This window comes from Xyrauchen texanus, unplaced genomic scaffold (assembly GCF_025860055.1).
Source record: "Xyrauchen texanus isolate HMW12.3.18 unplaced genomic scaffold, RBS_HiC_50CHRs HiC_scaffold_282, whole genome shotgun sequence".
Classification (NCBI taxonomy): Eukaryota; Metazoa; Chordata; class Actinopteri; order Cypriniformes; family Catostomidae; genus Xyrauchen; species Xyrauchen texanus.
In genome coordinates this window covers 28411-42455 of record NW_026266250.1, presented here as the reverse complement: position 1 = coordinate 42455, position 14045 = coordinate 28411, and the positions used below count along the sequence as shown (strand labels likewise).

General features: G+C 41.2%; 2 long non-coding RNA genes across 3 annotated transcripts; both read right to left on the bottom strand.

The window, feature by feature from the left end:
- LOC127642017 (uncharacterized) lies at positions 1-762 on the bottom strand. Its single transcript, XR_007970248.1, has 3 exons — positions 735-762; positions 268-336; positions 1-117 (listed from the first exon to the last, which is right to left on the bottom strand). It is a non-coding gene; the product is annotated as an uncharacterized LOC127642017 (long non-coding RNA).
- A 3556-nt stretch (positions 763-4318) lies between these two features.
- LOC127642016 (uncharacterized) lies at positions 4319-9978 on the bottom strand. 2 transcript variants are annotated; one of them, XR_007970246.1, is made up of 3 exons: positions 9841-9978; positions 9528-9708; positions 4319-4362 (listed from the first exon to the last, which is right to left on the bottom strand). It is a non-coding gene; the product is annotated as an uncharacterized LOC127642016 (long non-coding RNA). The 2 variants fall into 2 exon arrangements; XR_007970247.1 differs by having other exon boundaries at positions 4329-4362; positions 9496-9708.
- Between the last annotated feature and the right edge of the window lie 4067 nt (positions 9979-14045).

Here is a 14045-nt window from a genome sequence, read left to right as displayed (position 1 = left end):
GGTTGTGTTTTCTTCTTTTATCTCCTCCGGCTTCACTTCAGTCTTCACTCTCATCTTCATCAGGTTCCTGCAGTCCAGCAGCTTCACTGAACACATCTTCACTGATGTATGCAGCATCTGCTGTTCATCATCACAGAGTCACAGTCATATCACATCATTTGACACTTACAATCTCAACTTTAAAAGTTCATTAAAATCTAACAAGACTGCTCTGAAAAAGACAAATAGACACAGTGATTCAGTTTAAGGATTAAATGAATGTTTAACCTGTAAACTGTCTCTCTCCATCAGTTTTGTCTTCATCACTTCTTTATTCAACTCTCTCATGATGGAAATCTGAAGATAAACAACACAAACAGATCTGTAAAACAAAACAACTGTTTCTGAGATTATATAAATATAAATATGTCCTTTGTGTTTGGTTTTATTTGACTTAAGCAGGACAAATGTTGGATATTAGCATAACATTTTTTAGCTTTATTTAACATATAATCATCGAACTCCTTTAAAATCTGCTTCTTGATTTAACGAGCTCATATCAGATATTAAACATGATATTCTCAGATTTCTGACTGTTTCTCCTGAAACTGAATATTTTAAAGCGTCTGTCACAAAACCGCCACATAAAACGATGATAAGATTATTTTACGATCATTAGAACAAAGACAGAAAAATACAAACATACGAAAACTAATATAAACTCACAAATTAAGTAAAACACACTGAACATTTACCGACTGAGAGCGCAAATTCTTATTTCTTCTTCTTGTTTAATGGCGGGTTTCAAAACAACTAATGGCGCTTTACCGCCTCATACTGGACTGGAGTGTGAATGTGTACTATTGTAGGCCTGATTCGATTCAATCCGATTCGATTCTCGATTCTAGAAATAACTAATTCAGTACTACTAGTTGAATAGATCTTTCTAAAACTGTACATGGAACACCAATTTAAAAACTAGATTAAAAAGTTTGAGTACAAACTTTAAGTTGGCTTGTGAAAGTTTGGACCAGAAAGTTTGAAGAAGTTTAAAGTAGTTTGAAGTTTAAATTAGTTTAAATTAGTTTCAAGTAGTTTCTATTTTAAAGTAGCTTATAGTTTAAAGTAGTTTGAAGTTTAAAGTAGTTTATAGTTTAAATTAGCTTAAAGTTTAAATTAGTTTGTAGTTTAAATTAGTTTAAAGTAGCTTATAGTTTAAAGTAGTTTATAGTTTAAAGTAGTTTGAAGTTTAAATTAGTTTAAATTAGTTTAAAGTAGTTTATAGTTTAAAGTAGTTTATAGTTTAAAGTAGTTTATAGTTTAAAGTAGTTTGAAGTTTAAAGAAGTTTGAATTTTATATTAGTTTAAATTAGTTTAAAGTAGTTTATAGTTTAAAGTAGTTTGAAGTTTAAAGTAGTTTATAGTTTAAATTAGTTTAAAGTTTAAATTAGTTTGTAGTTTAAAGTAGTTTCAAGTTTAACTTAGTTGCTAGATAGATGGATAGATAGACACGTTTTTAGCATGTTTTAGCACTTTGCTAGGCGATGCTAGCATGTGTTAGCATGATGCTAGCGCGTTTTTAGCATGTTTTAGCACTCCTCTAGGCGATGCTAGCATGTGTTAGCATGATGCTAGCACATTTTTAGCATGTTTTAGCACTTCGCTAGGCGATGCTAGCATGTGTTAGCATGATGCTAGCACGTTTTTTGCATGTTTTAGCACTTCGCTAGGCAATGCTAGCATGTGTTAGCATGATGCTAGCACGTTTTTAGCATGTTTTAGCACTTCGCTAGGCGATGCTAGCATGTGTTAGCATGATACTAGCACGTTTTTAGCATGTTTTTATGTTGAAACATACAGTGTGACCAGTGTAGACTGATTCCCAAATTAATGACTCTTATGAGCCGGTTCTTTTGAATCTACAGTGTGAAACATACAGTGTGACCAGTGTAGTCTGATTACAACATTAATGACTCTAATGAGCCAGTTCTTTTGAATCTACAGTGTGAAACATACAGTGTGACCAGTGTAGTCTGATTCCCAAATTAATGACTCTAATGAGCCAGTTCTTTTGAATCTACAGTGTGAAACATACAGTGTGACCAGTGTAGTCTGATTACAACATTAATGACTCTAATGAGCCGGTTCTTTTGAATCTACATTGTGAATCATACAGTGTGACCAGAAGAGTCTGATTCCCAAATTAATGACTCTAATGAGCCGGTTACATTTTACATTTACATTTATTCATTTGGCAGACGCTTTTATCCAAAGCGACTTACAAAAGAGGAAGAACATCAGCGAATCATCTTAGGGAGACAGTGGTACAAAAAGTGCCATATTACAAAGTTTCACTATCATCATAATAGTATACAAAACAGATTTAAGTGCAACAAGAAATGTAAATAATATATATATTTTTTTTTTTTATTGACCGGTTAAGTGCTTTTGGAAAAGATGTGTTTTTAGCCGTTTTTTGAAGATAGAGAGTGAGTTAGCTTCCCGGATTGAGTTGGGAAGGTCATTCCACCACCGTGGTATGATGAAACTGAAAGTCCGGGAAAGTGTTTTGGTGCCTCTTTGTTTTGGTACGACAAGGCGACGTTCCTTAGCCGACCGCAGGCTTCTGGTGGGAACGTAGCTCTGCATAAATGTTTTAAGGTATGCTGGAGCAGACCCAGTGACTGTTTTATATGCCAGCATCAGGGCCTTGAATTTAAAACGGGCATGAACCGGCAGCCAGTGGAGAGAGACAAAGAGTGGTGTAACATGTGCTCTCTTAGGTTCATTAAAGACCAGACGTGCTGCTGCATTCTGGATCATTTGGAGAGGTCTAATAGCACATGCAGGAAGGCCTGCAATGAGAGCGTTTCAGTAGTCCAGTCTAGTTATGACAAGGGACTGAACGAGCAGTTGTGTGGCATGTACAGAGAGGAAGGGTCTTATCTTCCTGATATTGTAGAGTGTAAATCTACAAGATCTTGCAGTTTTTGAAATGTGGTCTGTGAAATTTAGCTCATCATCAATGGTTACCCCTAGATTTCTGACCGTTTTGGAAGGCGAAACTGTAGTTGGACCCAGCTGCACGGTGATGTTGTGTTCAACAGCAGGGTTGGCTGGAAAGACAAGGAGTTCGGTCTTGGCAGGGTTGAGTTGAAGGTGGTGTTCCTTCATCCAGGCCGAGATGTCTGCCAGACAGGCAGCGATTCAAACGGTCACTGTGGTGTCGTTGGGCTGGAAAGACAAGTAGAGTTGCGTGTCATCAGCATAGCAGTGGTAAGAGAAACCATGTGACTGGATGATGGTCCCAGTGATGTTGTGTATATGGAGAAGAGAAGTGGCCCAAGCACTGATCCCTGAGGTACCCCAGTAAGTAACTTGTGTGGCTTGGATACTTCCCCTCTCCATGCTACCTCAAAGGACCTTTCTGAGAGATAAGAGTTGAACCAGTCAAGCACAGTTCCAGTGATACCCAGTTTAGAGAGGGTGGAGAGTAGGATCTGATGGTTGACTGTGTCAAAGGCAGCAGAAAGGTCCAGCAAAATCAGAACGGATGATCTCGATTCAGCTCTCGCCTGTCTCAGCGACTCGATGACAGACAGCAGGGCAGTCTCAGTGGAGTGTCCACTTTTGAAGCCCGACTGATTGTCATCCAGCAGCTTGTTCTGTGAGAGATAGGCGGAGATCTGATTGAAAACTGCCCTTTCAAGTGTTTTTGCCATGAATGGGATGAGAGAGACTGGTCTGTAGTGTTCTATCTGTGTGGGGTTAAGTGCAGGTTTTTTCAGCAGTGGGGTTACTCGAGCCTGCTTAAATGTAGTGGGAAAAGTGCCTGCAAGAAGGGATGTGTTAATTATGTGTGTGAGTTCCGGTAGGATGGACGGAGAGATGGCCTGGAGAAGGTGTGATGGAATGGGGTCAAGGGAACAGGTTGTGGGGTGGTTGGAGAGGAGGAGTTTAGAGACCTCAGTGTCAGTTAAAGGAGAGAACATAGGGAAAGAAGGGTTGCATACAGGAGCCAGGTGTTTGACAGGGTGTGGTGCTGTGAATGTATTGCTGATGGCTGTAACCTTATTAGTAAAAAATGTGGCGAATATATCTGCTGTCAGTGATGTGTCAGGTGGTGGAGGGGGAGGGCATAGAAGTGTGTTAAATGTTCTAAACAAGCTACGAGTGTCTGTGGTGCTGTTGATCTTGGTCTGGTAATATGAAGTTTTTGCAGTTTTAACGTTATTTGAAAAAGTTGCAAGCAGAAGCTGATATTTACCTAGATCAGCTGGATCTTTAGATTTCCGCCATCTCCTCTCAGCTGCCCTGAGATCAGTCCGATGTTCACGAAGGACGTCAGACAGCCAGGGGCTGGGTGGTGTAGTCCGTGCTGGTCTAGAGGAGAGAGGACAGATGTTGTCTAGACAGGTTGTTAAAGTAGAGCTAAGTGTGTCTGTGGCAGTGTTCACATCAAGCATGGAAAATACATTTATTGTGGGAAGAGAGGCAGAGACATCAGTGGAAAGGCGAGAGGGTGAGAGGGAACGGAGGTTACGGCGAAAGGTGTTAAAGTATGTTCACTATGTCCTCAGTTGTATGTTGTGTAGTGTAATGCTGTACTGTTCTGTGTTATGCATATGTTTATGTCACAAGAGGGCACTAAAGTACAAGCTATAGAGGACGCGTTTGCGTCATTATCTTTGTCCCTGTTGTTGAAAATAATATAAAAATCTGTCTGACCGTGAGACTGATGTGTCTGCAGCTAAAAGAATAAATATGCCAAGAAGGGCTAAAGATGTCTCATCTCTATCGTCCACTCTTTTCTTTTGAATGCAACGCTAGCTGAATCATAACTCAACAGGTTATGGGCCCAGAAGTCGTTCGGAAGATAAGTTTGTCATTTTCCACCGTTTAGAAAGTCGCAACGGACTGCGTGCTAACGAACTGCTGGTTAAGAAAAATAGTAAGCTAACATGACGGAACAACGAAGGACGGGCAGGTTGCCTCGATTGACTTTCGACGGAGATGAGACTAAGTATGAGCTTTGGGAGACCAAAATGTTGGGACATTTTCATTTATCAGGGCTAAAGAACACAGTGCTTAAAGAACCGGAGTCAGAAGCTGAGATAGCAGCAGATGCGGAGAAAAACGCTGACGCATATGCAGAATTAATTTTACTACTAGATGACAAAAGCCTCTCGTTAGTTATGAGGGATGCATCAACGATGGAAGAAAAGCTTTGGGAATATTGAGAGAGTATTATGCAGGGAGGGGAAAGCCCCGTATAATCAACTTGTACACCACGCTGATATCGCTTCTGAAGGCAAACGATGAAAGTGTAATGGACTATATAATCAGAGCAGAAACCGCCATCACAGCACTGCGGAACGCGGGTGAAACGTTAGGAGACGGACTGCTAGTGGCTATGGTCTTAAAGGGATTGCCTGAGAGTTTTAAGCCATTCGCAATACATGTGGCTCACACAGACGATAAAATCATGTTTGCAGAATTCAAGACTAAGCTACATAATTTTGAAGAGACAGAGAAGATAAAAGCAGCTGAGTCGAGCGACAGGGTGATGAAGACTCAATGGAAAGCCGGACGGAGGCCCGCCAAGACGAACGCACGTGGCTGGATCAAGGACGACACAGAGATGGTGTGCTTCAAGTGTGGCACCAAAGGCCACAGAGCGAAAGGATGTCGACAGAAAACATGGTGTAGTCTCTGCAGAAGTGACACACACAAAGACGCCACATGTAGGCGTAAGGGCAAAAAGGATGGTGCGAATAAAGCCTCAGAAGAAGCAGAGGACTGCGTGTTCAAGATGAGAGACGGAGAGACCAGTATCCAGCGGCAGCTGGCATGTAGCATCCAGGAGAGGGGCCTGATGGTGGACACGGGGGCTACCTCTCATATCATCACGGACATAACCATGTTCAAGAGCTTCGACAGCGCGTTCAGGCCAGAAACGCACAGTGTTGAGCTGGCAGACGGCACCCGATGCAGCGGGATCGCTCAGCGAAGGGGAAATGCTGAAGTTTCTCTCATCGACAGCAGAGGACAGCAACGCAAGGCGGTGCTGAAAGACGCTTTGTTCGTACCGTCGTACCCCCAGAGCATCTTCTCAGTGAAGGCAGCGACCACAAGTGGGGCTACGGTTGTCTTTAAAGAAGATAAAGACGCCCTGATAACCAGAGACGGTACTAGATTTAACATTCACGTATATGGTAGGCTGTATTATTTGCATACTGAAGCTGAGTCTAATGATAAGTGTAATGCATGTCACGACATACAGACATGGCACGAGATACTGGGCCACTGTAACTATGACGATGTTCTTAAGTTGCAGAATGTTGTTGAAGGTATGCAGATCAAGGGCAAAACAGGCAGACCCGAACAAGAGTGTGAGGTGTGTATTCAGGGAAAGTTTGCCCAAACCAGAAATAGGGACCCTGACGCCAGAGCAAAGGCTCCCTTACAGATGGTACACACAGACCTAGCAGGTCCAGTAGCTACAGAGTCGATAGATGGTTACAAGTATGTGCAGTCATTTACTGACGATTACTCGAGCGCAGTATTTGTATATTTTCTAAAGAAGAAAAGTGACACAGTACAGGCTACGGAAAAGTTCCTAGCAGATGTATCCCTTACGGGAAAGTGAGGTGCATCGGATCCGACAACGGAACAGAGTTTACGTGCAGTGATTTCCAAACACTATTAAGGAAAAACAAAATCAGACACGAGGCGTCAGCTCCGTATTCCCCACACCAAAACGGAACTGCAGAGAGGGGTTGGCGTACTCTTTTTGAGATGGGTAGATGCATGATAGTTGAAAGTGTACTACCAAAGCAGCTATGGCAGTACGCAGTACAAACAGCAGCAATGGTACGCAACAGGTGCTTTAACAGGCGTACAGGGCGAACTCCTTATGAGTTGCTATCTGACAAGAAGCCTTATGTATCTAGGATGCACAAGTTTGGGTCTGTATGCTACACGTACAAACAAGACAAGGGAAAACTTGATTCCAGATGTGACATGGGGCGTTTCGTAGGTTACGACAAGAACAGCCCGGCGTATCTGGTGTATCATCCAGATACAAATAAAGTACAGAAACACAGGCTAGTGAAGTTTGTGAGCAAGGCAGCTGTGGAAAAACAGACACAGACAGGTGAGCCTGATCCAAGCGATGACTATGACAGTGTGAGACCCAGGACTAGTGAGACCACAGAGAGTAGGCGTACGGAAAATGCTTCAGAGCCAAGTGTACGGAGTAGAAGTGTACATAGTGGTAGTCCAAGTGCAGTAACGAGGTTTAGTGACCATAATCAAACACAACCGAGTGTGACATGTGATGAACTCGAGAGTAAGAGGTATCCGAATAGAGAAAGAAAAACACCAAGCTACTTAGATGATTTCGTAACTGAAGATAGTGATAGTGATGAGGTTCATATCACGGTAGACTAATGCTGCAGAGCGGTGTGTGGCATTCCACAGACTTTTGAGGGAGCAATGGGGTCAGCTAACTCAAAAGAATGGATAAAAGCCATGGATGAGGAAATTCAGTCCTTAAACGAGAACAAAACCTTTACCCCGACAACACTGCCAATAGGCAAGAAAACAGAGGGGGGTAGATGGGTTTATTCTATCAAGACTGATGTAGATGGAAAAGACAAATACAAAGCGCGGTTTGTGGCCAAGGGTTACAGCCAGAGAATGGGAGTAGACTATGGGGAGACGTTTTCACCCATGGCAGATTTGACAAGTGTAAGGGTGGTGTTACAGAAAGCAGCACAGGAGAGTTTACTCCTGCACCAAATGGACGTGAAAACAGCGTACTTGCACGCACCCATAGACTGTGAGATCTACATCAATCCACCAGAGGGTTATCAAGAGAAAGAGGGTATAGTTTATAAGTTAGAGAAATCACTTTATGGCCTTAAGCAATCTGGGCGAAATTGGAATAGGGTTTTGCACGATTGTCTAACTGAGGACGGGTTCACACAAAACCAAGCCGATCACTGTGTTTATGCCAAAGAGTCAAAAGAAGGGAAGGTGATCATGATCATATGGGTCGATGACTTGATCATTGCAGCAAGCAATAAAGAGAGACTGAAAAGGTGAAAGAGATGCTGGCAGAAAAGTTTAAAATGAAGGATCTGGGCAAACTCAAGCATTTTCTGGGTATCGATTTCAGTCAGTCAGATGGATGTGTAAAGATGTCACAGGAAAGATACACTAACAAGATACTACAGCGTTTTAATAGTGCAAGACTGTAGGACCAGAGAAACACCCTGTGAGCAAAAGCTAGAGTATACTGAGGATGCAGTAAAGATGGAGGATGACAGGGTGTACAGGGAGGCTGTGGGAAGTCTTATATACCTGACTACTTGCACCAGACCAGATTTGAGCTTTGTAGTGAGCAGGTTATCACAGTATTTTGCTGAGCCTACAGAGGAGCAGTGGGTCACTGTGAAGCACGTACTTCGGTATCTCAAAGGTACAGCAGAGAAAGGGTTAAGTTTTAGGAGAAACGACAATGAAAAGCTAGGCATACAGGCCTACAGTGATGCCGACTGGGCGGCTGATATCAGTGACAGACGCAGTACCACGGGATACTGTGTGAGCCTTAGTCAGGACAGCTCCCTGGTCTCGTGGAACACTAGGAAGCAGCCTACTGTTGCGTTGTCAACATGCGAGGCAGAATATATGGCACTGGCTTCAACCATACAGGAGTGTCTATACCTAGAGCAGTTATTGGGAGGTATAGATAACTACAAGTACAAACAAACTATAATACATGAGGACAATCAGGGAACAATCCCTCTCGCCAAAAACCCCATAAACAGACGGAAATGTAAACATATAGACATAAAGTACCACTTTATCAGGTCTACTGTGAATGAGGGAAGAGTGACTTTGATGTATTGTTCTACTGATAACATGATTGCTGATGTAATGACCAAACCTGTGAATAAGTTGAAACTGAAGAGGTTTGCAGGTGCTCTTTTTGGAGTTTGATATGTGTATGACAAAGGTCCACATTCATTCTGTTTTTTTTTTTTTTTTTTGCTTAAAGTATAGCAACCTGAGTACAAGTGGGGGTGTTAAAGTATGTTCACTATGTCCTCAGTTGTATGTTGTGTAGTGTAATGCTGTACTGTTCTGTGTTATGCATATGTTTATGTCACAAGAGGGCACTAAAGTACAAGCTATAGAGGACGCGTTTGCGTCATTATCTTTGTCCCTGTTGTTTCGCCGTAGGCAAAAATAATATAAAAATCTGTCTGACCGTGAGACTGATGTGTCTGCAGCTAAAAGAATAAATATGCCAAGAAGGGCTAAAGATGTCTCATCTCTATCGTCCACTCTTTTCTTTTGAATGCAACGCTAGCTGAATCATAACTCAACAAAAGGAAACCAAAGGTGGGGTCGGTTTTACAATGGATGGGAGAATCATGTTGAATTGAACAAAGTAGTGATCAGAAACATGTAAAGGTGTAACAAGAATATTAGAGGTGGTACAGTTACGTGTAAAAATGAGGTCCAGCTGGTTGCCCGACCTGTGAGTTGCTGTGGTGTGTAGTCTTTCCAAGTCAAATGAGGCCAGAAGAGTATTCAGTTCAATGGCCTGGGGTTTGTCCTGGTGTATGTTGAAATCACCAAGAACCACAAGTGGCCTGCCATCCTCTGGCAAGGAGGACAGCAGGACATCCAATTCCTCAAGAAAGCTTGTCAGCTGACCTGGGGGCTGATAGATGACAACAACATGTAATTTTGTGGGTTGCATTGTAGTAATGGCATGGAATTCAAAAGATGTATTGTTACATAGTGAAGCATGTGGTGAAAAAGTCCAGTTATTATGAATGAGCAAACCTGTTCCCCCACCCCTACCAGTATGTCGAGGGGTGTGGGAGAAGGAGAAGTTGTTAGAGAGAGCAGCAGGTGTTGCTGTATCCTCAGGACGTATCCATGTCTCTGTCAGTGCCAGGATGCTGAGGGTGGACTGCGTGGCTAAAGCTGGAATGAAGGCAGCTTTGTTCACAGCAGACTGGCAGTTCCAGAGTCCCACTGAGAACGAGAGTGGAGCAGGTGTTGAAGTGCAAAGCGGCCGTAGGTTGTGTGGGTTGCGTTTTGTCTTGCATCTATATCTTGTGAACGGTCTACAACAGATAACAGGGATGTGCTTGAAGGCATGTGTTATTAGTGAACTAGACATGTTAATATGTATGTATAAGTAAAATAATAAAAGAGATAGAATAGAAAAATACTTAAGTGCTTTGGTGAGTGGCGCCTTGTCAGTGTCCTTGCTCGGTGGACTCGCACAGGTAGACTCGCTGGTCTTTACCCAAGTAGGTCTTCACACGAGGGCCACCACTTCCGCTGCCGCTTCCGCGTCAGCATTAAGTCCAATAAATAACAACTTTTACGAGCCGTTCAGTGGAAAAAAGCAGCCACGCCTTAATGCTACTTATCACAACAAAGCTAGTCACGTGGTCACCCGAAACTCAGGGTTGCGCGGGAACAAACGCAACTTCTGTACAGCGCAAATAAATTATGCTGCACTTAGCAATAAATAATACTCTGAAACCAGTGAAGCACTGTTTGCAGACACTAAAACGACGAAAGTTTTACACACACACAGGATAACCAACCCGAAGTCTAAGCAAATCTAGCAACGAATCCTACGTGACAAGTTTAAACAAGTCTAGCAATTCTATCAGCGAATACTATGGGACAAGTCAACACAAATATAGCGCGCACACACACCAAACACACGTCTAAGCGACCTGCGTTCAAGACAGTAAACAAACAGCACCTGATCTAGCAATGAATACCACTATAACAACGTTAAAAACAATGAAATAAACACACTTACATACAACTGCAGACTCCTGTAGATAGATCGCTTCTCCTTTTGAATCTACAGTGTGAAACATTGAATCTTTTGAATCTACAGTGTGAAACATACAGTGTGACCAGTGTAGTCTGATTCCCAAATTAATGACTCTAATGAGCCAGTTCTTTTGAATCTACAGTGTGAAACATACAGTGTGACCAGTTTAGTCTGATTACAACATTAATGACTCTAATGAGCTGGTTCTTTTGAATCTACAGTGTGAAACATACAGTGTGACCAGAAGAGTCTGATTCCCAAATTAATGACTCTAATGAGCCGGTTCTTTTGAATCTACAGTGTGAAACATACAGTGTGACCTGTGTAGTCTGATTCCCAAATTAATGACTCTAATGAGCCGGTTCTTTTGAATCTACAGTGTGAAACATACAGTGTGACCAGAAGAGTCTGATTCCCAAATTAATGACTCTAATGAGCCGGTTCTTTTGAATCTACAGTGTGAAACATACAGTGTGACCTGTGTAGTCTGATTCCCAAATTAATGACTCTAATGAGCCGGTTCTTTTGAATCTACAGTGTGAAACATACAGTGTGACCAGAAGAGTCTGATTCCCAAATTAATGACTCTAATGAGCCGGTTCTTTTGAATCTACAGTGTGAAACATACAGTGTGACCAGTGTAGACTGATTCCCAAATTAATGACTCTAATGAGCCAGTTCTTTTGAACCTACAGTGTGAAACATACAGTGTGACCAGTGTAGTCTGATTACAACATTAATGACTCTAATGAGCCGGTTCTTTTGAATCTACAGTGTGAATCATACAGTGTGACCAGTGTAGTCTGATTCCCAAATTAATGACTCTAATGAGCCAGTTCTTTTGAATCCACAGTGTGAAACATACAGTGTGACCAGTGTAGTCTGATTCCCCAACAAATTACTCTAATGAGCTGGTTCTTTTGAATCTTCAGTGTGAAACATACAGTGTGACCAGTGTAGTCTGATTCCCAAACAAATGACTCTAATGAGCCAGTTCTTTTGAATCTACAGTGTGAAACATACAGTGTGACCAGTGTAATCTGATTCCCAAATTAATGACTCTAATGAGCCAGTTCTTTTGAATCTACAATGTGAAAATTAAAGTGTGACCAGTGTAGTCTGATTCCCAAACAAATGACTCTAATGAGCCAGTTCTTTTGAATCTACAATGTGAAACATACAGTGTGACCAGTGTAGTCTGATTCCCAAATTAATGACTCTAATGAGCCGGTTCTTTTGAATCTACAATGTGAAACATACAGTGTGACCAGTGTAATCTGATTACAACATTAATGACTCTAATGAGCCAGTTCTTTTGAATCTACAGTGTGAAACATACAGTGTGAGCAGTGTAATCTGATTACAATATTAATGACTCTAATGAGCCGGTTCTTTTGAATCTACAGTGTGAAACATACAGTGTGACCAGTGTAATCTGATTACAACATTAATGACTCTAATGAGCCAGTTCTTTTGAATCTAAAGTGTGAAACATACAGTGTGACCAGGGTAGTCTGATTCCCAAACAAATTACTCTAATGAGCCGGTTCTTTTGACTCTACAGTGTGAAACATACAGTGTGACCAGTGTAGTCTGATTCCCAAATTAATGACTCTAATGAGCCGGTTCTTTTGAATCTACAATGTGAAACATACAGTGTGACCAGTTTAGTCTGATTCCCAAATTAATGACTCTAATGAGCCGGTTCTTTTGAATCTACAATGTGAAACATACAGTGTGACCAGTGTAGTCTGATTCCCAAATTAATGACTCTAATGAGCCGGTTCTTTTGAATCTACAATGTGAAACATACAGTGTGACCAGTTTAGTCTGATTCCCAAATGAATGACTCTAATGAGCCAGTTCTACAGTGTAGTGTTAAAAAAGTTTAACTTAATTGCTAGATAGATAGATAGATAGATAGATGCATGTTTTAGCACTTCGCTAGACGATGCTAGCATGTGTTAGCATGATGCTACCACTTTTTTAACATGTTTTAGCACTTCGCTAGGCGATGCTAGCATGTGTTATCATGAAGCTAGCATGTTTTTAGCATGTTTTAGGGTGTGGCTAGGAAGATTTTAGGTCATTACTTTTTGGCTGCTTGATAAAAGAAATCCTCTGAGGGAGAGAGAGAGGGAGAGATGCAGGGCTGACAGGCCCTTTTTGTCTGTGTGTGTGAAAATGTCAGTTGGAATTTGAATTTCTGAACATTCTGCAATGTTAAGTCAATGGGAGTTTTTTCCGAGTTTGATCGTCATTTTTAGGAAAACCGTAAGTCCGATCAGTTAGAAAAGATATAGCACACTATTCGGTATTAGTCTGAGGGTCTGTGCCGAGTTTGGTGCCTGTAGCTTAAAAGCTCTAGGAGGAGTTATATATAGAAATTTCAGAGTAAGAAGAATAATAATAACTAGAAAAAGTTCGTCGAGACAAACTTTAAGTTGGCTTGTGAAAGTTTGGACCAGAAAGTTTGAAGAAGTTTAAAGTAGTTTGAAGTTTAAATTAGTTTAAATTAGTTTAAAGTCGTTTAAAGTCGTTTATAGTTTAAAGTAGTTTGAAGTTTAAAGTAGTTTATAGTTTAAACGAGTTTAAAGTTTAAATTAGTTTGTAGTTTAAATTAGTTTAAAGTTTAAAGTAGTTTGTAATTTAAAGTAGTTTAACTTAGTTGCTAGATAGATAGATAGACACTCAGATAGATAGTTAGATAGAGAGATAGATAGATAGATATTTACCTTCAGATAGATAGATAGATATAGATAGATAGATATTTACCCTCAGATAGATAGATAAATAGATAGAGAGAGAGAGATAGATATTTACCCTCAGATAGATAGATAGATAGATATATATTGACCCTCAGATAGATAGATAGATAGACAGACAGATAGATGCTAGCACGTTTTTAGAATTTTTTAGCACTTCGCTAGTCGATGCTAGCACATTTTTAGCATGTTTTAGAACTTCGCTAGGCGATGCTAACATGTGTTAGCATGATTCTAGCACGTTTTTAGCATGCTTTAGTACTTCGCTGGGCGATGCTAACATGTGTTAGCATGATGCTAGCATGTTTTTAGCATGTTTTAGCACTTCGTTAGGCGATGCTAGCATGTGTTAGCATGATGCTAGCACGTTTTTAGCATGTTTAAGCACTTCGCTAGGCGATGCTAGCATGTGTTAGCAT